At 48.0% G+C, this 23,517-nt stretch overlaps 1 protein-coding gene across 4 annotated transcripts in view; it reads left to right on the forward strand.

Moving 5' to 3' along the window:
- Positions 1-14,740: 14,740 nt before the first annotated feature.
- Phc2 (polyhomeotic homolog 2) overlaps positions 14,741-23,517 on the forward strand; it is a 108,644-nt gene continuing 99,867 nt past the window's right edge. For 2 of the 4 annotated variants that reach the window (XM_076565108.1, XM_076565112.1), the window contains exon 1: positions 14,741-14,823. The gene's annotated coding sequence lies outside the window, so the exon portion shown is untranslated. Of the gene's footprint in view, positions 14,824-18,932; positions 19,107-23,517 lie in introns of those variants that run through there. The other 2 variants (XM_076565107.1, XM_076565111.1) reach the window with 2 other exon arrangements.

A 23,517-nucleotide genomic window follows, 5' to 3' on the forward strand; every position in this document is an offset into this window, starting at 1 on the left:
GACAATGAATGGGAGGAAAATCATAGTCTTCTTTTGTGGTTTCTGTGACCCTCTACTTACAAATGTTCCCCAACCCACATTCAGAACCCGTATCTCCTCCCTGCCTCAGTCCAAGCTGGCCCCAGGATGCTCAGCTCCCAGGTCAAATACATGCTCTTCAGCCCTCTGTGCTCCAATCCTGTGTCTCTCTTGCTGGTGAGCATCACACTGAGGCTATGGAGGCTGTGTTCCCTGATGTGATACAGCATCTTTGTCCAGCTCCCATATAGTGCTGGCCACTTTGTTCTATGGTGAGGACCCTTGTGGCAAGTTGAACAGACTGAACTCCTGGGGGAAAGGCTGGGTCTGAGTCATCTCTAGCTACAGCACACGGGATGTGCCACCCACTTTTGACTGAAGGGTTGAAAGGATGAGCAAATGGACAGACATGGACTACTTGATAGGACTGTCTATGGAGGGAGGGGGGGAAATGACATGCACTGAACACTGGATCTCAGATAACCAAGACAGGATTCAAACTCACCGTAGAGACAGGGATGACCTTGAATTTTTAATCCTCCTGCCTCTCACTCTCAAGTGCTGGGATTATAGGTGTGCATCACCATGCCCTGTTTTATGTAGTACTAGGGATCAAACCCAGGGCTTCATGCACGCTAGGTGAGCACTCTACAAACTGATCCATAGCCCCAGTCCTTGAGACAGTTTTGAATTCTTCAGTGCTAAGGTCCCATGGGAAGCAGTGAGATTCAGTATTAATTTCTTGAAGTTTACTTCAGTTTGAATGTGTCCTACCCCTATCTCCAAATTCTTGAGTCGAAAACTTAAACCTCACATTCATGTTATATGAAGCGGAAGGTAGAGCCTAGGGAAAGTACGACTTGATAAAATCATGAGAGTGGGACCCTCACGATAGCATCAGTCTTTACAGAAAGAAAGGAAGAGAGGTTAATCGAAGCCAGCAGGCTTGCTCTGTCTTGTCATGGGAAACCCTCTGCTGTGCTAAGAGACGTCAAGAAGGCCCTCACCAGAGGGAAGAGACTGGCTCTTAGCTTCTGAAAAGGTAAGCTAAACAACCCTCTCTTGTTTATAAACTACCCCAAAATAGCAAGAGAAGATAAATAAGACACGGATACCAGACTATAACCCTGTTAAGTATCACACCATGAGCCCTGCCATCTAGAGCCAGCTGAGACCCAGAGAGATTAACCAAGTCCGCAAGTTTGAACAGGGCATTAACGACCAAGCCCCAGTACGGCCCCTAAGCCTGCTAAGCACTTTCCTCTCTTCCTACAAGCTGATCTTAAACTGGATCCTGGATCTAGTCTCCTAGCTGTTATCAGGAAATGTATACATAGTCTAGACTTGCAGAGTCACTAGGAATTCAAACTCAGAAGATAGTAAACTCTTCTATAATATAGACAGGCTCATTTGGGACACTTTAAAAGGACAAGATAAATTTGTGACAAAGATACCCACAAATTGCCTTAATTCCCAGATGGCTCCAGGTGTGAGTATTAGTGTTAATGACAAGTTGCCATAAGGAAAAAAAAAACCCTCCAAAATATAAGTCTTACATAAGATTGTGGTAATTTGAATGTAATTGGCCCCATAAACTCATAGGGAGTGGCACTGTTAGGAGGTGGCCTTGTTGGAGGAAGTGTGTCACTGTGGAGGCAGGCTTTACGATCTCATACATGTTCAAGCCTCATCCAGTGTCTCAGATCACTCCCTGTTGCCTGTGAGTCAAGATATAGGACTGTCAGCTACTTCTCCAGCCCCGTGTCTGCCTGCATGCCACCATGTATCACCATGATGCTAATGGACTGAACCTCTGAACTGTGAGCCACCCCAATTAAATGTTTTTCCTTTATAAGAGTTGCCGTGGTCATGGTGTCTCTTCACAGCAATAGAAACCCTAACTAAGACAGAAGATGCACACTAGTCTGGACATGGTAGTGTATTCCTTTAATCCCAGCACTCATGAGGCAGAGGCAGCTTTCTATGAGTTTGAGGCCAGCCTGATCTACATAGCAAATTCCAGGACAGCCAGAATTACATAGTAAGACCCTATCTTAAAAAAAAAAAAATACACACTCTCTCTTAAGAAACAGCACAAGGTAAGCAGGTGGCACGTGGGGGAATCTCTGATCCCAGAGGTTCCTTAGATACTAAGATTCAGGTTTTCCTCGCACACTGTGGCTGCTAGCTCCAGGGCATTTTCCTCATCTCCACTGTGTGTGATACCCTTGTCAACTTCACTGGATTTGGAACCATCTAGAAAATGGGTACGTCTTTGAGGACGTTTCCATAGAGACTAAACTAAGGAGAAAGAATCACCCTGAGTGTATGTGGTACCATCCAGTGGTCTGATGTCCCTGACTCAATAAGAAAGAAAACAAAGGGAGGCATCTGAATCCTGGTGCTCATTTTTCTCTGTGTTCTGACTGTGAACACGGTGTGACCAACCACTGGCACGTTTGCCTTCATACCTACATGACGGACTGCATCCCCTCCAACCACAAACCAAAGTCAGCTCTTCCTTCTCTGGGATGTTTTTTTTATCAGCTGTTTTGTCCACAATAAGGACAATGAACCATGTTTGTAGTCTGGCCTGCAGGAAAGAGGGAAAGAGAAGGTAGGATTGGTCAGGAGCTCGTTCAAAGCTGTGAGGGGGGAAATGGCCCCATCAAGGCTGCCCACAGCCCACCAATCAGATTTTACTCCAACGGCCATACCTAAGAGGCAGAAAATGTCACTTATAACCAGGTGGCCACCTGCCCTGAGAAACCTCAGAGCGGGTTCCTAAGGATGAAAACAAGGACACGGTGACCCAGTGGTGTCCTGGAGCCAGCCCACACAGGCTCTGGAGGGCCAACTGCAGGAATCCCTGCCTCCCATCCAGTGCTCCACTCACTGACATCAGCCCTGAAGTTGGCCCTGATGGGAAACTTTATACCACCCAAATCACCAAACATTCCCAACCTGGACTGGGACCCTTCCACACTTCCCAAGCAGCAAGAGATGCTAAATACTTGTCAGCAGAGAGAGCAAAGCACACTGGGAAGCACTTATACTTCCCAGTATAATACGTGCCATGGCCAGGTCGTGTGTTCTTGGAATCTCTGCGGCCTTTGCCTCTCCCTCCTCGGTGGTGGCTTCCTCAATTTCTGCCCTGCAAGCCTCCTTCACTGTCTCAAATTCACGAAGTTAGGTCCTCCAGTCTTTGCATCTCTTTTGCCTAATAGATTGCCTTCCCTGAGGGCGGGTATCCATTCTTGAACTACTCAGCTTGGGCCACAGGTGGAGTAGCTGCATCGTGATCGTGCATGAAGTTGAGTTCAGAGGAGCCGAGTGCCAGACCGTGCAGCAGAGGGAAAGCTATTTCTCCCATCCCTGCCAAGGGCTTAGCTACTGGGACGCTCTTCTGGTGCACATCTTAGTCGAAGACATACTTATACTGGTTGAGGAGACAGGGGGCTTCTGGCTATGTCTTATAGTATGAGAATATTTGTTTATGGTCTGGACAGGCCAGCAGTGATTTGCAGGAGATCTGAGGCCCATCCATAAGAATCTAGCTAAGGTGGCTGAATGAGATGGCAAGATAATCCAAAAGGGGAAAAATGAATCCACATTTCATAGTCGTACAGACCTTGGCCCCAAGCCCAGACTTGTTCCTTCTGAGCAAGATGACCTCAGCTGAGTTTATTTGACACCAGGTTTTTCCTATGTGCCAGGGGTCTGGGCCTAAAGATCTCTTCCCTAGAGTCCCCCAGAGGCCTCCCACCTGAAGCACACTGTCCCAAGTTCCCTCACCTCTCCCTCCCTCCTCTTTCCCTTGATTGCACTATCAGAGTTTGAGAGAGCAGTGAGTGTCCTTTAGTTGAAATGCTTAAGACTAAAAGTGTCACCAGGCAGTGGTGGTGCACGTCTTTAATCCCAGCACTCAGGAGGCAGAGGCAGGTGGATCTCTGTGAGTTTGAGGCCAGCCTGGTCTACAGAGCAAAACCCAGGACATCCAGGGCTACACAGAGAAACCCCTGTCTCAAAAAACAAAACAAAACAAAACACACCCAAGTGTTTCTGGTTTAGCATTTTTCCAGTTGGGGGAATATCTTAGCTAGGGTTTCTATTCCTGTGAATAAACACCATGACCATGGCAACTCTTATAAAGGAAACTGTTTAATTGGGGCTGGCTTACAGTTCAGATGTTTAGTCCATTACTATCATGGTGGGAAGCATGGCAGCATGCAGGCAGACATGGTGCTGGAGAAGGAGCTGAGAGTTCTTCATCCAATTGAGGCAGCAGGAAGAGAGAAAGAGCTGCTGGGCCTGACTTGAGCTTCTGAAATCTCAAAGCCTACCCCACAGTGACACACTTCCTCCTACAAGGCCTCACTTACTCCAACAAGGCCACACCTCCAATAATGCCACTCCCTATGAATCTTTGGGGGCCATTTTCATTTGAATCAACACAGTGAATATTTGCATACACAGGCTCTCTTGAGAATGGGACCCAAGTCCAAAGATAAGAATCATTTCTGTTTTGTGTACAGTATATACAAATAAACTAAAGCTTATTTAACCAATGTTTTTAGCATAACTGGGCTTTAAAAAACACATTTATTTTTATTTTATTTTATTTTATGTGTATGAGTGCTTTGTCTTCATGTATGTCTATGCACCACCTGTATGCCGGCTCCCTGTGGAGGCCAGAACAGAGTGTTAGACCACCTGGAACTGGAGTTACAGAGAGTTGTGAGGCACCATGTAGGTGATGGGAATCAGAGCTGGGTAGAATAGCCAGTGCTCTTAACCACTAAGTCATCTGTCCAGCCCCAAGAACTGATTTTGACTATATTCATCTTCATGAGACCCAATGTGATTTGTTTTCAACCTCTGTCATCATATCTACTCCATGTAGTAAGCTTTCTTGTGGGACTTTCTTTGGATTGCCAGTCCCCAGACAACAACAGAGAGACTTATTATTATTTATGGAAGCTTGACTTTAGCTTAGGATTTTTCCAACAATAATTAACTCATATTTTTTATCTACATTCTGCCACATGGCTGTTACCTCTCCTCAGTACACATTGGAGTCTGCTGGCAAAATCGGTGTACCTAGATTTCTCCTCCTCTTCCTCTCTCTCCCCGGAAATCCCACCTGTCCTCTCCTGCCTACCTATTGGCCATTCAGCTCTTTATTAAACCAGTCACAGTAATTCATCCTCACACAGTGTACAAATATCCCACAACAACTCGATGCTCCAGACCTTTTAGATCTTGGAGCATTTGAGGTTTGGGATTGAGGATATCCAAACTGTATATATTTATTTGCTTCCTTTTTAAATTTTTCATCTGTCTCTGTACTATTATGTACTCTCCATATTGGTTTTCTTTAACATATGTCCTCAACACTTAGCCCAGGGCTAGTCCAAAGCTACCATATAAAACCTTGTTAGAATGAGTGAAAGAAGGAATGAAGTTAATTAACTTCTCTAAACCTTATCTGTAAATAAGAAAACACTTAAAATAAGCAGGGTCAGAAACAAATTGAAGGGCATGCCAGTGTCCAAGCTATTGAAGAGTATACTGGCTATTCCAGGTAGATTTTAACCCGTTAGTCACTGGAGAAATAGAGATCTGAGGGATTCTGGGGGGAAACTGAGGATGTCAGAGAAGGATGCATCAGGGCGCCTAAGGAGGCTAGAAGCAGCCTTCAATGGAAGTGTACTTCAATGGCTTCACAATTTGAGCTAAATGTCGGCCCCATCTGTATCGGGGCGGGGGGGGGGGGGGGACGGCACAGATCTATGTAGCTGACTGAGAGAGATGCTGAAAGAGGTAACACACATCAGCTCTATGGCATGGGAGAGAAGCAGGTCTAAGGGAAGGGATGCTCTGGGAACATACTCCACATTGGTTCTTGTCACCCCCTCCCTAACCTCAAGAGGGACAGACCAATATTCACCATTGGGTTAGTGACTTTGGTTCATTTCTGTGGCAAAACCTCATGGCAATAAGGGAGGGAGGGAGGGAAGGAGAGAGGATTCACTTTAGCCTCCTTTCTGAAGGATACAGTCCATCATGGGAGTGGTAGATAAGTGTGATGGCAGATGCCAGAGGCTGTTGGTCACACGGCATCTGTAGTCAGGAAGCAGAGAGTGAACAGGAAGTGAGGCTGGACTACAAAGCCTCAAGACCTCAACCCTCCACCTCCTCCAGTGAGGTCCCCCCTCCTAACAGTTCCACAACTTTCCAAACAGTACACCACCAAGTGTTCAAAAGCATAAGCCTGTGGGGGAGGGGGGGGTACAATCCACATTTAAGCCACAGACCAATCCAAGTGTGCAGGGAATGATGTCAGTGTGTGGAGAATGGTGAGCGCCAGGGACAGACGGAGCAGCACCGAGCATGACGTCGACGGGATCTGCTCTCTTGGAGATTTCTTTTTAACTAAAGAGTATTGTGTAGTAACAATCCCTCCTGGGAAACCCGGGCCAGCCATACAACTATCTCAAGACCCCAGGCCTTTCCTCCTCTCCATATTCTTGAAGCTCCTCGACTGCATTCTTTACTCTTTCCTCTTGTCCCTGTGACCAAATATCTGTCAGAAATAGCCTGAGGGAGGAAGTATTTATTTTGGCTCATGGTTTTGGTGAGTTTAGTTGGTCCGTGGTTACTTGGTCCCACGTAACACCGACTATTCTTCCCCTCTCCATAGACGGGAGACAGTGGATAAGACATAAGCTCCAAGCACATCTTCCATCTGTGACCCTCTTTCTCCAACAACTGTTACCTTTCCCCACCTCCCAGTAATGTTATCATGTTATAACTCTATCAAGGGACTGACATATTTGTTGTGTGAGAGCCCTAACAATCTAGTGATCGCTCTCTGTGTCTCTCTGTCTCTGTCTTTCACACACACACACACAAGTGTGGTCACTAATCTTCTGTGCAACTCTTCATACACTCAACTTTACAGTGAGTATTAGTCATCACAGCAACACAAAAGCTCATTTAAAGTTGAGACAGGCTCTGAGCTGGGTAAGGACTTTTTGGTCTCAAGATTCCAGACCAAGACCCTTGAATATGCTTCTTTCTTGAACAATTCTTGGGACCCTGAGGACCAGCTATGGGGCTGGGGAAGCCTACCTTTCAGGCACCAGGCAGATAAATAGTACCCTCTACATTCTCTTCCATGGGATTTACACAAAGGGAGGGATTACTATGAGGGTAAAATATCCACCCTAGGACTCAAGGCTGAAGATGATGATGGGCCCCAGGATAGGTCATCTGGACCTTAAGTGCCCTGAGAGTCTGCACATTGGCTTTTCTTTATCCCTGACTGGCTCTTTCCTTTCTCTGATGTGCATTATGAGAAACCCAGTAGAAGCAGGAAGGCCAAGGCCACTTCTAGAGATAGCAGGCAGGCAGTAGACAGAGGTACCTTCTCCATGTGTCTTGCCCAATGTCACACAACAAGAAAATGAACCACCGAGTGCAAATGACTCCATTTGTTTGATTTTCTTCATTTTAATATAATGACAGTTATGGAACGAAGGTCGTCATCATCGTCATGTCCCAGTGGCACCAGAGCTAAAGCCCAAGGACTCTGAATCCAATAAGGGTTCAGAGAGCTGAAGACCGAGAGAGAACAATGCCTCCAGCACCAGCTCCCTGCTGCAGTGTGAACTGGACAAATTAGTGAAGGAAGGAGTGATCAGATGGATGAGTAAACAAACAGCTTCATAAAAAGACCATAGCGAACATCATCATCGTCACTATTATTACTGATCTTGGATATCTGTATTAGTCAAGCACAGCACTGCTGTGACTTCACATAGGACTCAAACAACTTAAGGGAAGAAAGGCTCATTAGCCCATGGCTTTAATCTGTAGTTCTTGCCTCTACTGATCTGGGGCCTAATTGTGATACAGAACATCTTTATGGCGGCGAAGGGAAGAGACCTGTGACCAGGCATAACCATCCCCCAGGGACCTACTTCATCTACACCCCACTTCCTAACATTTCCCCTATCCCCCAAAATGATGTCACTATCCAACAGCCAAGTATTCTGTACCAAAGTTTATGTAATTATATGAACATAGAGCCTGGTGGATAACATTGACTGCCTGTGTCCCCTTTATAAGTAGGGGACTCGAATCCAGATCAATTACAAAGAACCTCTGGGGACCTGTGAGCCAAAGGCCTAACTCAGAGGACCTGATGATCCGTCTTCCCAAGGGGCTCCAGCTAACAAGCCGACATCCTCAGGAGAGTCACAGTGACCACACCTGCCCTCATTCCTGGGCTTTGATCTCACATCTGACCTCCCTCTCACCCCTGCTCTCAACGGACAACTCCTGCTGGGTTGACCCCATCTCTGACCCCTGCCTGGCCTAGTTTTCAGCCTCACTGCTCCAAGCTGATCTCTCATCTCTTGACAGCTCTAGGCAGGACCAGATTCACACCAGCCACAAATATTAGTGTCAAAACACCATCCTTTCCTATGATGAAATGGCAAGGGGAATATTCAGATTAATAGAACCCTGGCAATGGGATTCAAGCAACTTAAGCCAACCTGAGTCTGCTCCTGTCTGTGGGATGTAGACCACTAACCTGCAGAGAGCTTTGGCACCATCTGGAGCCACATGAGCTCATTGACGGAACAAATAATTTGCATGTGTGGGGGGGAGGGTGTGCATGTATGTGTGCATGTGTGTACAGGTGCAGGTGCATGTGAAGGCCATAAGTTGACGTCAGTGTCTTCTTCAATCACGTTTCCACTTATCCTTTGAGACAGGGTCTCTTAGTGAACCTGGAACTCCCCATTAAAGCCAGGTTGGCTGGCCAGCAAGTCAATGGGGGTCCACCTGTCTCCATGTCCCTCCAGTGCTAGGTCATAAATGCATGGCCATGTTGGAGAGCCTTAGATCTTCATACTTACCAAGCAAGCACTTTAACCCCTGAGCTATCTCACCAGCCCTCTGAACAAATCATTTTTCCAGGTACATTCCATGACAGTTTCTATATTAACACTGGGACCAAAAAACAAAACAAACAAAAACAAAAAACCCAACAGATAAACAAGTTATTGTCTCTACCCATAGAGAGTTCCCTTGTGCCCAATTTAGCCCTTGCGTACAGAGACAGTGTTTTTAGGATTAGGTGATTAATTGGGTAAAAGCAAAGGCAGGATGGCAGATCACACTTAGAGCTGGGATGTTTCTAGCTTTGTGCATGTCTCCAAAGCCCTTCAGATACTGGATCAGCTGATGGAGCTTGGGGAACTTGGGGAACAACAGTTTTTAATAACTCCAATTTATCTAAGAGCTAGATATTCGAGTCCAGGGTGATGGGTAGATTTCCTAGTAGGCATCAACAGGGCTTGGGATTAAGGTTTGGGATATTTTGTTCTGCTCCTGGCCAGACTTAATGGGTGATCCTAGACAATCCATACCCACTCCCTGGACCAAATTTTCCCCGGGTTAAGTTTCCTCTCTGACCATTCAGCTCCTTGGCAGAGTTTGATGAGCGTTTGTGGAGTAAATAAACAAATCTCAGCTGGGAGGTGGTGGCTCATGCCTTTAACCCCAGCACTCGGAAGGCAGAGGCAGGCCGTCTCTGAGTTCAAGGTCAGCCTGGTCTACTAAGTGAGTTCTAGGATGTCCAGGACTACACACAGAAACCCTATCTTGAAAAACCAAAACCAAAACCAAAACAAAGCAGAAAAAAACAAAACAAAACTCTGCAATCCCTCCTGTGTCTGCTACATGAGTTTGGAGACTTTCATGGAGAAAGAATGGAATTGGCCAAGGAGGAAAAAGTTGGTCCCACTTCTGAGGGACCCTGGTAATACTCCTTATTGCTACCACCGTGAAGACAGACTACCATCACCCCTTTCTTTCTCTTCATTCCTTTCCTTTCTTCTTCTTTTTTTTTTTTCATTTTCTCCAACTTATTCCAAACATACTATGGTGAGTTTAACTGCATCTCCAAAACAAGACAATGGTTTCCCGGTGCCTGTGACCGAGACCGTGTCTGGTCATCTAGTTACAACAAAGCTGCATTGTGTTAAGGTGACTGGAGGAAAAATTGGGATACAAATACACAGAGAGAATGCCACAAGAAAACAGAAACAGAAATTGCAGCAAAGCATTCATAGACCAAGGAATGTCAGGAATTGCTGGCAGGCGCAGGAAACTAGAAGAGACGCAGGACAGATGTCCCACTGAGAATCCAGGTCTAAGACACTGTGATTTCAGATTGTAGGCTCCTGGATTGTCAGAAAACACACCTGTATCATTTAAACCACCCAATCTGTGGTATCTTATTACAGTTAGACGTTAAGGCTCCTGTGGAATCACCCTACTGATGTGTATTAACAGAGCCCCCAGAGGGCTTCCAGGGGAGCCCCTGACATCTCTCAGAGTGTGTGCTGAAGATGAGTCATCTTTGGATCCATGGCAGACCTCTGAAACCTAGAAGCCAAGTCCCCCCATAAAGAAAGGGGGAACCTTTCCACAGGACTGATTAGCAGGCAGGGGTTCAGTAGGTGTGAAGTCTTCCTCCTGGGACAGCCCAAGGTAAGCAGTTTCCGTCACTATCCAAGAATGTAGGCTCCAAACCAGTTCTCATCTCAAAGGGAATAAGAGTTTATTCTGGAACCAAATACAAGTGATCACGGTCCATGCACATGGATTTGGGTTTCCCCAAATGCTATGTTCTGGTGTGGAAGTGGCTACACAAAATTTTATAGCTGCAGAATGAAGACAGCCATAAATCAAAGTGTGTGCCAAATGCACTGGGGGTAGGCTTGGGTGAGGGTGGGAGGTTACAGCAAATGTGAGAAATTCTGCTGGGGTTTCAGATGCTGTCTGACGACATGCTTAGCATTTGGACTAATGAAAGCTAGTGGTCTGCAATGGATACATTGTAAGGTTTTGATCATTACACGGATATTAGGCTAGACACATGGCAATGGGTAGCTTTCAAAGAGACAATGTAACTAAAAATAGCTCAGGATAATTTGGCTCTGGTCCGTAACATGTTAACTTTCCATGATCTCAAAGTTTACTCATTTGACTTTGTAGACCCCTTAATACAAGTGAAGCGCTTCTCTTTTTCCTTCCTCTTCTCCATGGAATCTGAGTTCATAAGAATGTCACCCTCATTTCTTTACACCCACTCTGTAAACACCTATGTACATACAGAGTGTTTACTATGCTGAGCTCCTGTGGGACACTGGAGAGAGTGGACAGACAGACAGACAGACGGACACACACACACACACACACACACACACACACACACACACACACACACACAGGAGTTCTAACAGTCGGGCTGAAGTTGAAAGCCTGTGAGCAGCATGATGAGTTCTTAGCATGAACTTGAGAATCTGATCATCTCAGCAGGACTCTAGCTCTGCCACAGACTCCGGTGGAGATCTTGGAGAAGCTACTGCCTCTCAGCCTAGTGTAAGGATTAGGAAGAATGATGTGCCGGGTGGTGGTGGTGCATGCCTTTAATCCCAGCACTCGGGAGGCAGAGCCAGGCAGATCTCTGTGAGTTTGAGGCCAGCCTGGTCTACAGAGCGAGATCCAGGACAAGCTCCAAAACTGCACAGAGAAACCCTGTCTCGAAAAACAAACAAACAAACAAAACCAAAAAAAATAAGAAAAGAATAAAGAAAAATAATGTCTATAACAGAAGGCCAAGGTAAGTCTGCCATAGTCTTGAGTTATTTTCATAACTGGAGAGCTAAGTAAAAATGGAGGATGACTTTGATTAAACAGAACCTCTGTTCTATTCAGGCCTTTACTATCTCCTGCCAGACCCCCATCTGACTGAATGCTCAGAACAACTGAATAGGGAATTAACCTCACTTCACAAATGAGGGCCCTGAGGCTTAGATATGTAAAATCACTTGACTTCACACTTAGAGCAAGGAGTGTGGTGGATCCAGGGTACAAACTGAAGCTCTCTAGAATAGAGTCTTCCTTTCCTGGACAAACTATATACACAGTTTAGAAGGGGCTGGCGTGGGGGGGGGGAAGCGGTGCGGGGGGGTGGGGTGGGGTTGTAACATGAGTTGGAGAGAGGGTCAAAGGCACTCTGTTCAAGGCTGCAGCTACATCTACAGAATCTATTGGACTTAAGCGTTTTTACGCTCGATGATCTAATACATCAGCAATGTTTACCAGAGGGTGCCCTGCATGTTTCTACCTCTTAGTAACTCATTTAATCCCAGCAAGAACCTGTGACAGTGACCACTTTGTCCCATTTTACAGATAAGGAAGTTGAGGTGCAAGGGGGTTAAGGAATTTCCCCACTGACACTTGGGTGGAGGGAACAGGATTCATACCCAGTCCAGTCACTCTCCCCACTGACACTTGGGTGGAGGGAGCAGGATTCATACCCAGTCCAGCCACTCCAGGAACTCAGCCATTCACCTCTGTTCTATGCTGTGGTGTCTTGGGCGGGAGGGGGGTGTGTGGGTGTGTGTGTGTGGGGGGTGCTGGGGAGTTAGGGGTGACAGCTTGTGCACATAGTAGGAGGCAGAGGAGGTTGACACCTACAGCCACACTCCACCCTTTGGTGCAATTGCTGCCATAAGAGCGTGAGTAATTTGACCTTCTAGGGAGAATAGCAGGATGGAGGTTGTTTAGGCCCGGGGCTGTCTGAGTGAACAACATCTAGTCCCTCGCCCACTTCCTGAACACTTCTTGTGCCTGGGCTCTGAGACCCTTTGAGCACAAAGAGCTCATTTCCTGTGGCCAGGAAAGACGGCCCTGGTTCCTGAGGACAGCTCATCTCCCTCATTACGGCGCTCATAAAACTGCTTCGAGGAGCCTGACTTATGGCTGCCCGGCTTGCCAAGCTCCTCCTTGACAAGGAGCCACTTCGGTAATTTGGTGCTAGGAGATGTGCAAGAGAAACCAGGTCCTTTGAGTCCAGGAATTATTTATGGTCCCAAGAAGAGAGAATGTCATTCGGAGAGATAACAAGCCTCCACCAGCACAACAGGCTGTTTAATGTGCCACAGGGGATGACAGGCAGCTTCAGTGTCCCAGTGCCAGGAAGGGAGGAGAGATCTGAACACATGGGTTGTCTGTCCCATGGGAGATCCTGTGCCAGATGTAGAAATGACCGTAGCTATCAGGGATGGGGTCTTACCCACTGGACCAGGTCTGTATTACATGTCATTATACATTAATTCTTTAATGCTTCCAACATCCCCATCCTGTCTTGTTAGTGAGGAAACTGAGCCACAGACAGGTTATATAGCTTGCTGTAGATCAACAGCTGATGAGTGGCCAAGCAGGATGTTAATCCAAGTAGGTCTGCCTCTGTGTTTGGGCCCATAAGCACCACATAGTCACAGTTTACAAGGAAATTGAACTTTAAGTCAGTTTGGTGAGATGAAATGTTCATATGTTTTAAATGACCTTGAATAAGCCCTTAAAGTGCCTAGACAGTTCATTTAAACCATAGGGTCTGATCTATTAATCCACACATGCTGCATTCACATCAGTGAGCCACCAGGCTAAACAAGTCCATATGGGAATGTTGGCGCTTTCAGGTGAATTATACGATCCACAGAGTTGAAGGCAGAGAGACAGGGTTCTAGAGTCCCCTACCAACTTGGTGACTCTAATATTTATCTTCTGTGACCTTAATACATGCCACTTGTCACAGAATATATTCCAATCTTGAGTGATTAGGGATGGCATTCTTATGCCTAAATCCAAATTCACTGAGCCTGGTACAACGAGATCCCATTAGAATATAGCTCTGGAGCCAGATAAGCCAGGATTAGAATCTATTGTCTGAGGTACCGGAGGTATAAATGTGGACAATTTGCTTGCCCTTTCAAAAGTTCAGTGTCTGGATTTCTAAAGTGGCTATAGCCATAGCGCGATTTAGTTGCATGTAAAATTTCCTACAGCTACACAGATCCGAGTAATTAACTGTCGCCTCCTAATAGTTCTTTGGCCCAGGGCAGGTCCCATCATCTCCAGGCTTCATTTCTGTCATCTGTAATATGGGTGTAAGGCCTCTGCCTCAGAATGTCGCTGTACGGCAGTGCAAAGGCGCTCTGCAGGTGATGTATGGTGATTCTCTCAACTGTTTGTATACAGTCTTTTTCTTGACTCTTTGGAATTGTGAGGGGAGAAAAACGCAGGAGGGCCCTAACCCTGAAGTTCTCATGTCTCCACTTTTTCTACGAAGTGTGGTTGTATGACTTTGGGTGAGTGACTGAGCCTCTGTGAGCATAATAAGCTTGCCCCACTATCAAGTTAAGTTTATGATATGTGCTTCCTGAGGTTACCCGGAGAGTTTTCTGCAGAAAAGTGTTAGGCACGTGGTTTAAGTGCTCAGAGCGTTTCCGGAATCTGAATTTCCCCAGCGAGGTCAATTTGAGGTGCTCTCCATACACAGAGTAGGAAAAGTACGCAGTGGTGCAGTGGTCGCGGTGCCCGAGCTCAGGTAGCTGAGATGCTCCCAGGGGACCACAAGGCTCCAGCGCCTCCCCCCTCCTTCGCCCTCCTCTCCGTTGCCATGGCCACCGGTTCAGGCCCGGAGCAGGACCAAGGCGTGTTCAGTGCAATCTCCGCCTTTCCAGAGTGGCCATTGGCTGGGGCAGCCACGTGACCCGCTCCGGTATGCTAATACATGGTAATCGCCCCCAGGCCCCTCCTCCGCGGGCCGCGGCGGGGCAGCCAGCAGGGTGCGCGGCGGAGAGCCGAGGGGGCGGGCTGAGGGGCGGCCCCGGGAGAGCGCGGCCAGGTGGAGGAGGAGCGCGGAGGCCACCGCAGGTAACGGGCGGGCGCGTGCGCGCTGGGGCCGGCTGGCGGCGGCGGGGCGGCGCGCGGGGGACACCCGGCGCGGCGCGGCGGGCTTAACCCTTTGGGCACCCAGCTGTCACGGTGCGGCGAGCGGGCCGGGCCGCGTGAGGCTGGGCAGCGCGGTGGACACCGGCTCACCGCGGACCCGGACCCGGCCGCAGTGAGGACCGCGGCGATCCTGCGGGCCCGGGGCTCGCGGGCGACTGTGAGAGAGCCGCCGAAGTCCCCGCAGTCGCGCGATCTCGGGGGCGCGTGGCCTCCTTACGTGGAGAGGCCCGCCCCCTGTGGCCCGTGTCCTCGCGGGGACAGCGGGGGTGGACACCAGGGTCTGGCCTGCCCACTGCGCTGCCTGCTCTGCAGCGGCCTGACAGCCCAGCTACTAGCACTTTTGATCCCTAGTTAAGCCTGGTTGGGGTTGCTGGAGGACGAAGGCGAGATCGAGCCAGTGTGGGGGGGAGCAAACTGTGGCGGTGGTTGTTACTGGAAGGAGAAAACAAGAGCTATGTCGTTAAGCAAAAGCAGGTCCCAAGGTACGAGAAGGAGGGGAATCCAAGGCGGGCACACTGCCCCCCCCCCTCCCCGGTCCTGTTTTCTGACCTGACACCGGTAGGGAAAGATTCTTGCAGGACACCAGGGTTTGTTGTCACGTCCAGAGGAAGCTCCTGCTTGGCTTGAGTTTCTAGCGAATTTCTTGCAATGCTAGGTTTAAATCAACTTCCTCCTCCCTCTCCGCTCCTAGGTCTGCTACAGAAATGTTGTCTTCTAATTACCCCCTCCCCCAATTCACTAAGACGGGTGGCCTCTTTAGGCTCGTGGTGTAATTTAGCCTTGGCCACAATAGAAATGCTAGCGCGGAGATGTGCTGCTAATATCAAGGCGGCCCCGAGAGGTTTAGCGTGGAGGGGAAATGCTCGCGTCTCCAGGGTATGAAGAACAGCCTAATGTGCCGTTGTGGATGGAGCTTACTTTATGAGACTCGAATCGTTTGTTCCCAACAAGGGGAAACGTGCTTCCAAGTGAAGAGCCGCAGCAACCAAACCGAGTTCTGCAAATGAAGTGCAAATTGTACTTGCCGGCTGCTCTTGGTGTGTTTATCCACGCAAGGAGGAATACTTGGTATATGCCAGGCACTCTGTTGTGTCTCGAGGAGGCAACACTGAGGAAGATAATTAGCCCTTGTCCTCAGAGAGGTGGTGGGAGAGACAAAATTGTTAGCCAAAGTGATAACAGAACACCAGATGGAGAAGCAAGAACGAATCTGTTAAACGTGCCTAAAGGTCAGAGAAGGCTTCCCAGAGAACCTACTTCAGCAAGGTGTTGAAGGGTGAATAGGAGTTTGTCACGAAGATTAGAAAGGACACCAAAACAAAGTTCAGTGAGGGCTCCCACTAAGGAAAATTGTATCTCACAGGAATAGCGCCCCCTTTTATATTTAGGGAAATGGCTTTATATTGCAAGCATGTCTCCTTTCTTTTTTCATGTAAGTTTTAAAAAGCTGGCTTATATGTCTCATTGCTATCACAATTTTCCAGTGATATTTTCCCATGTATTCCCCCCATGGGCTTTTTTGAGCCTCACTCCTGGCCTTTGTCGCCCACGGCTTCTGAGGAAAGGTTCAACAAGTGGAAATGGAAAATGGTGGTCCTCAACAAGCTCAGGGTAGAGAGCCTGAACCCTGGGCACAATGCTCCGCACTCAGGGCAGCATCGTAGGAGGGCAAACGTAAACCACATGCCAAAAAGTCACAGTCGGGGAAGCAATGGTGAGCCTCGAAACTGTGACTCCCAGAGAAGTAAGATCAAATGCTAGAGAGTGAGTCAAGGAAGGATTTTAGCCAGGATGGTTGTACACTCCTGTATTCCCAGCACTTAAGCAACCGAGTGAGGCAGGAAGATCTCAAGTTCCAAGCCGGCCTGGGCTACATACTGAGTTCTAGGTCAGTCTAAACAACATAGTGAGTGAGTTCCGGGCAGGTCATAAATCGTGTAAATAGGCCGGAACCTGCTGTTAATGCTGCCAGCCATGTACAACAGCAGTGAGTCTGACAGCTTGAAACAGCTGTGCAGAACGGGACCGGCCCATCCCCTGCATAGACTATTTCCTGTGCCACCTCCTTCCTGTTCTCTCTCCTTCCTTACAGCTATCCTTCCCTCCCCTTAGCGCCATTTCCACCTACGATTCGCTTCTGTAGTTTCTTAAACTGAGATTTTTAACTATTGGAGCCGATTTCCAGAACTGCAGTCAGCTGACCAGCCTGTTTTCACTTCCTGGTCATTTGGAAGCAGAGCAAGGAGAGGCCCAGAATGTAAGATGGAGCTCATCCCCAGAATTCAATACATGTTTGAATCAGATAAAGACCCGTTAGCTTTACTTAACCCAAAATTTCTATGTGTGTGTGTGTGTGTGTGTGGCGGGGGAGGGCATGCATGTATCATGCCTGTGTATATGTGATATATGTGTGATGTGTGTGCAGGCATGCACATACCACAGCATATATGGAGGTCAGAGGACAAGCTCAGCTGTCAGTCCTCAGCTTCCACCTCTTTGAGGGTCTCTTTGCTGCTGCTGCTGCTGCTGCTGCTGCTGCTGCTGCTGCTGCTGCTGCACCGTGTGGGCCAGGCTAGCTGACCTGTAAGCTGCTCGGGGTTCTCCTGTCTCCATTTCCCTCCCCGCCACAAAAGCACTGAGATTATGGCACTCAGGTCCGCACATTGCATGGCAAATATTATACCCACTGAACCATCTCCACATACACACACCCAGATTTCTTTTGAGAATGAATCACACTAAGTCTTCGAAGTCAAAGGTTAAGCCAAGTAAAAGGAGGTGGCTCGGGGGGTCCCGGCTGTGCTCTGGCCTAGCAAATTCTGTCAGTGAGCATGAGCTAGCCTTCCAGCAGCCTTCCCCGTCAACCTAGGGACTGAACGCCTACTTGTGTGCAAACCCTGTGCAGCATTTGTGCCTTGGAGGAGACAGGAAATGAGGGAGGTGGTGTGGGTTGGGGTATTCACAGTTTAGACGGATCTGAATCCTATTTCTACTGTACTAGCCACATGGCTTAGGGTAAACTCCTTGGTTTTGGTTTCTTCATCTGTAATAATGCCACTGGCTTTGTCTCTCTCTCTCTCTCTCTCTCTCTCTCTCTCTCTCTGTGTGTGTGTGTGTGTGTGTGTGTGTGTGTGTGTGTGTGTGTGTAGGAAACAGATCCCAAATGTAAGGCAGCAGTCGGCACCACTTTGAGCTGTAAAGTATTACAGTGATTTAGAAAGGAAAATCATCCAGCACTGGATTCCCAAGGAAGAGTTGTTCAGAGCCATGGGAGAGCCAGGTGTGCCAGCATGTGCCTATAATCTCAGCGTGTGGGAGGTAGAGGGAGGAGGATTAGGAGTTCAAGGTCATCCTCAGCTACCTAGTGACTTTGAAGCCAGCCTGGACTACAGGGACCCCTCTCTCAAAATGCAAATCAAGAGAGCCGGCTTAGTGGATCAAAGCTCTTGCCTTGCAAGCCTGACAGGCTGTTCCCTGGAGCTCACTTAATAGCTGGATGTAAGCCAGGCATAGTGGCGCACACCTTTAATCCCAGCACTGGGGAGGCAGAGGCAGGTGGATCTCTGTGAGTTTGAGGCTAGTCTGGTCTACAGTGTGAGTTCCAGGACAGCCAGAGCTACACAGTGAGACCCTGTCCAAAAAAAATGCTGGATGGGAAACATCGTGTGTGTGTAATCCCCTCTTTTCCTCGACTGGGAAGTGGGAGGTGGGCTCTGGAGAATGACCTGGAAACCCATTGGGCCAACCGGAAGTACAGCACTGCAGGGGAAATAAGAGCCCCTGCCCTGCTGAGAGGGAAGATGAGAGCCAGCTCCCTACAGTTGTCCTCTGACGTCCACACGCAAGCCGCAGCATGTGCCTGCCCCACCCCTCCCTCTCACACACGTGCACACACAAATAACAACAACAACAACAACAATAATAATCACATTAAACAATGAAAGCAGAATGAACCCAGAGCCATGATGGATTCTTCTGGAAGGAAGATGGGAGGAATTCCTGGACAGAAAACACAGTGCTCATAAAATGTGAAGCCAGCATGTTTTGAGAGTTTCGGGGATCAGCTGACAGGGCTGACCAGTCCAGCAAGCTCAAGATCAAGTAGACAGATTGTAGGATCAGAGGAGCCGGTTGGAGGCATGGATCAGCAATCTGAAAAGTTGAGGTTCTATCCTACAGTTGGGAAGCGGAAGATTTGGGTTTAGGTGAGTGTGGTGTCGTGAAAGTAATATTTGAGAAGATTCTCCACGGTAGGGTGGAGACTGGAGTTTGGAGAAAATGGACAGCACAGTCAGCAAGTTACTTACCCGGTGTGGCTGGGACAGGGTAAGGAACAGGGGTGCTGTGCTGAAAAGAGGTGAGTCCAGCCAGCAATGGGCAAGACTGTGACTGGAGATCAAAGACAAAATGACACCAGTGTAGTCTTGACCCTGGCTGGAGAGTTAGCGAAATGAGCCAGACCACAGGGAAGACTGGTTTAGAAAGAAGAGGTAAGTGCTTAAGTATCTCAAAGCAATACTCAAACTTCTCAGGGGAAAAACCGTGTTCTTGGGAGCAGGAGATGACTGGTGTTCCAGAGAGAGAGAGGTCGGGGAGTCTAATATGGAGACAGTAACAGTGGAAGCCATGAGGTTAGCGGAGCTCACTGAGGTAACAACATAAAAAGACTAGTGTCGAGATCTGAAGATGGAGCCCAGAGATTGCCTCCCTTAAGGAGCCGGGGAGAGGGGATAGAGTCCACACGGCAGAGAACAAGTAGCATCCGAGAAACAAAAGCACTGTTCGGCTTAGTTCTGTGACTCGGGCATCCCACCCACCATCATGCGTGGTGTCTCTGATGGACACATGCCCAGACAGACATGCTGGTGGCCACGGGTGTGTAGTATCACAGGAGTCGAGGGAAGGAAAGGGTTGAGGTGGAGAAATTAGCTGCAGTGTGGAACTGCACGGAGCTGGTGAGGAATGTGTGTTTTATTTAATAACTAGGAGGCCATCTATAACTTTTTAAATGATAACATCAGTTAGGTGGGGGATCAGGCATAGGAACACTAGGGAGCTGGAGAGGAAGAGGTGCGTAGCACGAGGCACAGATTAGAAATGGCAACAGTGTACAGACTATCCTTGCACGAGGCACAGATTAGAAATGGCAACAGTGTACAGACTATCCTTGCACGAGGCACAGATTAGAAATGGCAACAGTGTACAGACTATCCTTGCACGTTTGCCACTGAAGGAAGGAAAGAGATTAGACTTAGCCTTTCCTGTCTGCCTCATAATTTTGTTCTAAAATATTCTGTTTCTTTTATACCTTTTACTGGTATAAAAGCACTGTTCGGCTTAGTTCTGTGACGCAGGCATCCCACCCATCATCATGTGTGGTGTCTCTGATGGACACATGCCCATTGGTTTATTTCTGTGTGTGTGCATGCATGTGGTGGCTAGAGGACAGCCTTCCTTGTCACTCCGCAGATGCTGCTGATCTTGAGGTTTTTATTGTTATTGTTTGTTGTTGTTGAGACAGAGTCTCTTGCTAGCCTGAAACTCACTGGTTTAGACGAGGCTGGCCGAATCCCAGCCAGCGCAGGGATCCACCTGTCTCCACCTCCCAGCTCTGGGATTACAACAGCACATGCTGACATTTCCAAAGCAAAACAAAAATATAAACAAACAAACAAACAACCCGTGGGTTCTGTGATGACCCAGGGCTTCATGTCTGTATGGCAAGCATGTTACCAACTAGTCAGCTTCCCCACCCCAGCAATTCACTTCTTGAACTTTAAAAATTGCTATCTGCACATTGCTTCAAACAATAACCATAGAGTTTCCATTTATTGAGTGCTTGCTGTGGACTGGGAATTTTGTTCTTCACCCCATTAAATTCCTCACAATCGTGGAAGAAATTGCTTTAAAGTCACTTAGCAAATGAGTGTCAGGATAGGGTCTGTGACTCAGGGATGGCCAGCTCTGACTCAGGCTTTGCACATGACCGTGCTGTACTGTTTTTGGAAGCAGAACTGGCTCTGTGAGGCTGCAGCCTACATCTTGAGCTCAGAGGGCCGTATGCTTGCCTTAATGCCATGTGGCTGCTGCCTTGTGATCTTGACTGTTGGGACAGGGAATGCTCACACCAGGGCTTATGTGTGGAGGTCAAAGGACAACCTTTGGTATTGGTTTTTGCCTTCTGTCTTGTCTATGTTTGAATAACTGGCACATGAGCTTCTGGGAATCCTCCTGTCTCCACGTCCCATGCTTACGAGTGCTGGGAAGACAGCCATGTACTAACACATCCAGCTTTATGTGGGGTGTAAGGATCTGAACTCAGGTCTTCATGCTCGAACAGCAAGCAGGCTGGCCTGCTAAGCCACCTCTCCAACACTTGAAAACTTTATAATTTGTAACAAGAGGCCCAGAGTGTTCATCTTGTGATAGGCCTCATAGATTATGTAACCAGTTCTGGCTGAAGGCATCAGCAAGATGCCTCCTGAAGCTGGAAAAGCTTTCTCTTTCTTTTTTTCTTTTCTGTGGCCCTTATTTTGGGTAGGTGGCTTGGTGGCCCAAAGTCCTTACTGTGCTGTGGCAACCAATCATATTTCATTTGGTCCTCACATTTTGGAGACTCTTTGGGTCTAGAATGGTGGTGTAGAGGACAATAGGAAAGTATTTTGAACTTGAACTTGATACCAGCCAGTGTGAGAGAACAGAGAACTAGGAAAGCCTTACTGGATGGAACTGCAGCCCTGGGGATACCTTCTGCGCCCACTTAAAACTACATGTGAGTTCACTTCTATTTGCTTTTGTGGTCCTTTGCAAGCCATTCATTCGCGGGAGGTCTAGGAGACTTTTTCATCGTCTGAGAGAGAAATGGGCTGGACAGGTGTGTTGTGATTGTCTGCCCCATCTGGAAGCCCTAGCCAGGCAGGGCTCCTCTTCCTCCTCAAGCCATGGACTTCCTGTAGGGTGGAACCACAGGCCAGTTCCCACAGCTGTCTGCACTGCTCATGGCACACTCTTGCCTTTGTTCCATGCTCTGCTGGTCTACACACAGGGGCTCTTTCTCCTTTGTGCGTTCATTCATAGTCACCTGGTACTCACCAGTTAAGTTTCTGTGTTCATGGTTATTGCTGCCTCAAAACCATTTTTACTTCACCCTCTTGTTCCCCCACTCCTCCATGTAATAATTTAACCAAATCCTGATGTAGCTGGAGACTAACCAACCCATTGGTCGAGTCCTGTCAGCCTCATGGAGGAAGCCAGACAGGGTTCAGCCTCCTTTCATTGTCTGCCTCTTTCCTATTAATCATATGTGTTCTTCTCTTCCACTCCCAACACAGGCCAAGTAAATCTAAGAATGTGTGAGAATGGGAACCTGAAAAGACTTTGGGGTACATCTATAGCACATGTCTTGAAACAAACCTTCAGTGGCTTTCTGCAGGCTCCTTTTGGGCAAATGGCCGTCTTGCTATAGGAGATGATGTGGTGGTCTCCTACAGTAGGTGAGTGGTGGTCTCCTACAGTAGATGAAGTGGTGGTCTCCTACAGTAGGTGAAGTGGTGGTCTGTTACAGTAGATGAAGTGGTGGTCTCCTACAGTAGGTGAAGTGGTGGTCTCCTACAGTAGATGAAGTGGTGGTCTCCTACAGTAGATGAAGTGGTGGTCTGCTACAGTAGATGAAGTGGTGGTCTCCTACAGTAGATGAAGTGGTGGTCTCCTACAGTAGGTGAAGTGGTGGTCTCCTACAGTAGGTGAAGTGGTGGTCTCCTACAGTAGATGAAGTGGTGGTCTGTTACAGTAGATGAAGTGGTGGTCTCCTACAGTAGGTGAAGTGGTGGTCTGTTACAGTAGATGAAGTGGTGGTCTCCTACAGTAGATGAAGTGGTGGTCTCCTACAGTAGGTGAAGTGGTGGTCTCCTACAGTAGATGAAGTGGTGGTCTGCTACAGTAGGTGAGTGGTGGTCTCCTACAGTAGGTGAAGTGGTGGTCTCCTACAGTAGATGAAGTGGTGGTCTCCTACAGTAGATGAAGTGGTGGTCTGCTACAGTAGATGAAGTGGTGGTCTCCTACAGTAGATGAAGTGGTGGTCTGCTACAGTAGGTGAAGTGGTGGTCTCCTACAGTAGATGAAGTGGTGGTCTGCTACAGTAGATGAAGTGGTGGTCTCCTACAGTAGGTGAAGTGGTGGTCTCCTACAGTAGATGAAGTGGTGGTCTGCTACAGTAGGTGAGTGGTGGTCTCCTACAGTAGATGAAGTGGTGGTCTCCTACAGTAGATGAAGTGGTGGTCTCCTACAGTAGATGAAGTGGTGGTCTGCTACAGTAGGTGAAGTGGTGGTCTCCTACAGTAGATGAAGTGGTGGTCTGCTACAGTAGATGAAGTGGTGGTCTCCTACAGTAGGTGAAGTGGTGGTCTGCTACAGTAGATGAAGTGGTGGTCTCCTACAGTAGGTGAGTGGTGGTCTCCTACAGTAGATGAAGTGGTGGTCTCCTACAGTAGATGAAGTGATGGTCTGTTACAGTAGATGAAGTGGTGGTCTGCTACAGTAGATGAAGTGGTGGTCTCCTACAGTAGATGAAGTGGTGGTCTCCTACAGTAGGTGAAGTGGTGGTCTGTTACAGTAGAT

This window comes from Peromyscus maniculatus, chromosome 2, assembly GCF_049852395.1.
Source record: "Peromyscus maniculatus bairdii isolate BWxNUB_F1_BW_parent chromosome 2, HU_Pman_BW_mat_3.1, whole genome shotgun sequence".
Taxonomy (NCBI): domain Eukaryota; kingdom Metazoa; phylum Chordata; class Mammalia; order Rodentia; family Cricetidae; genus Peromyscus; species Peromyscus maniculatus.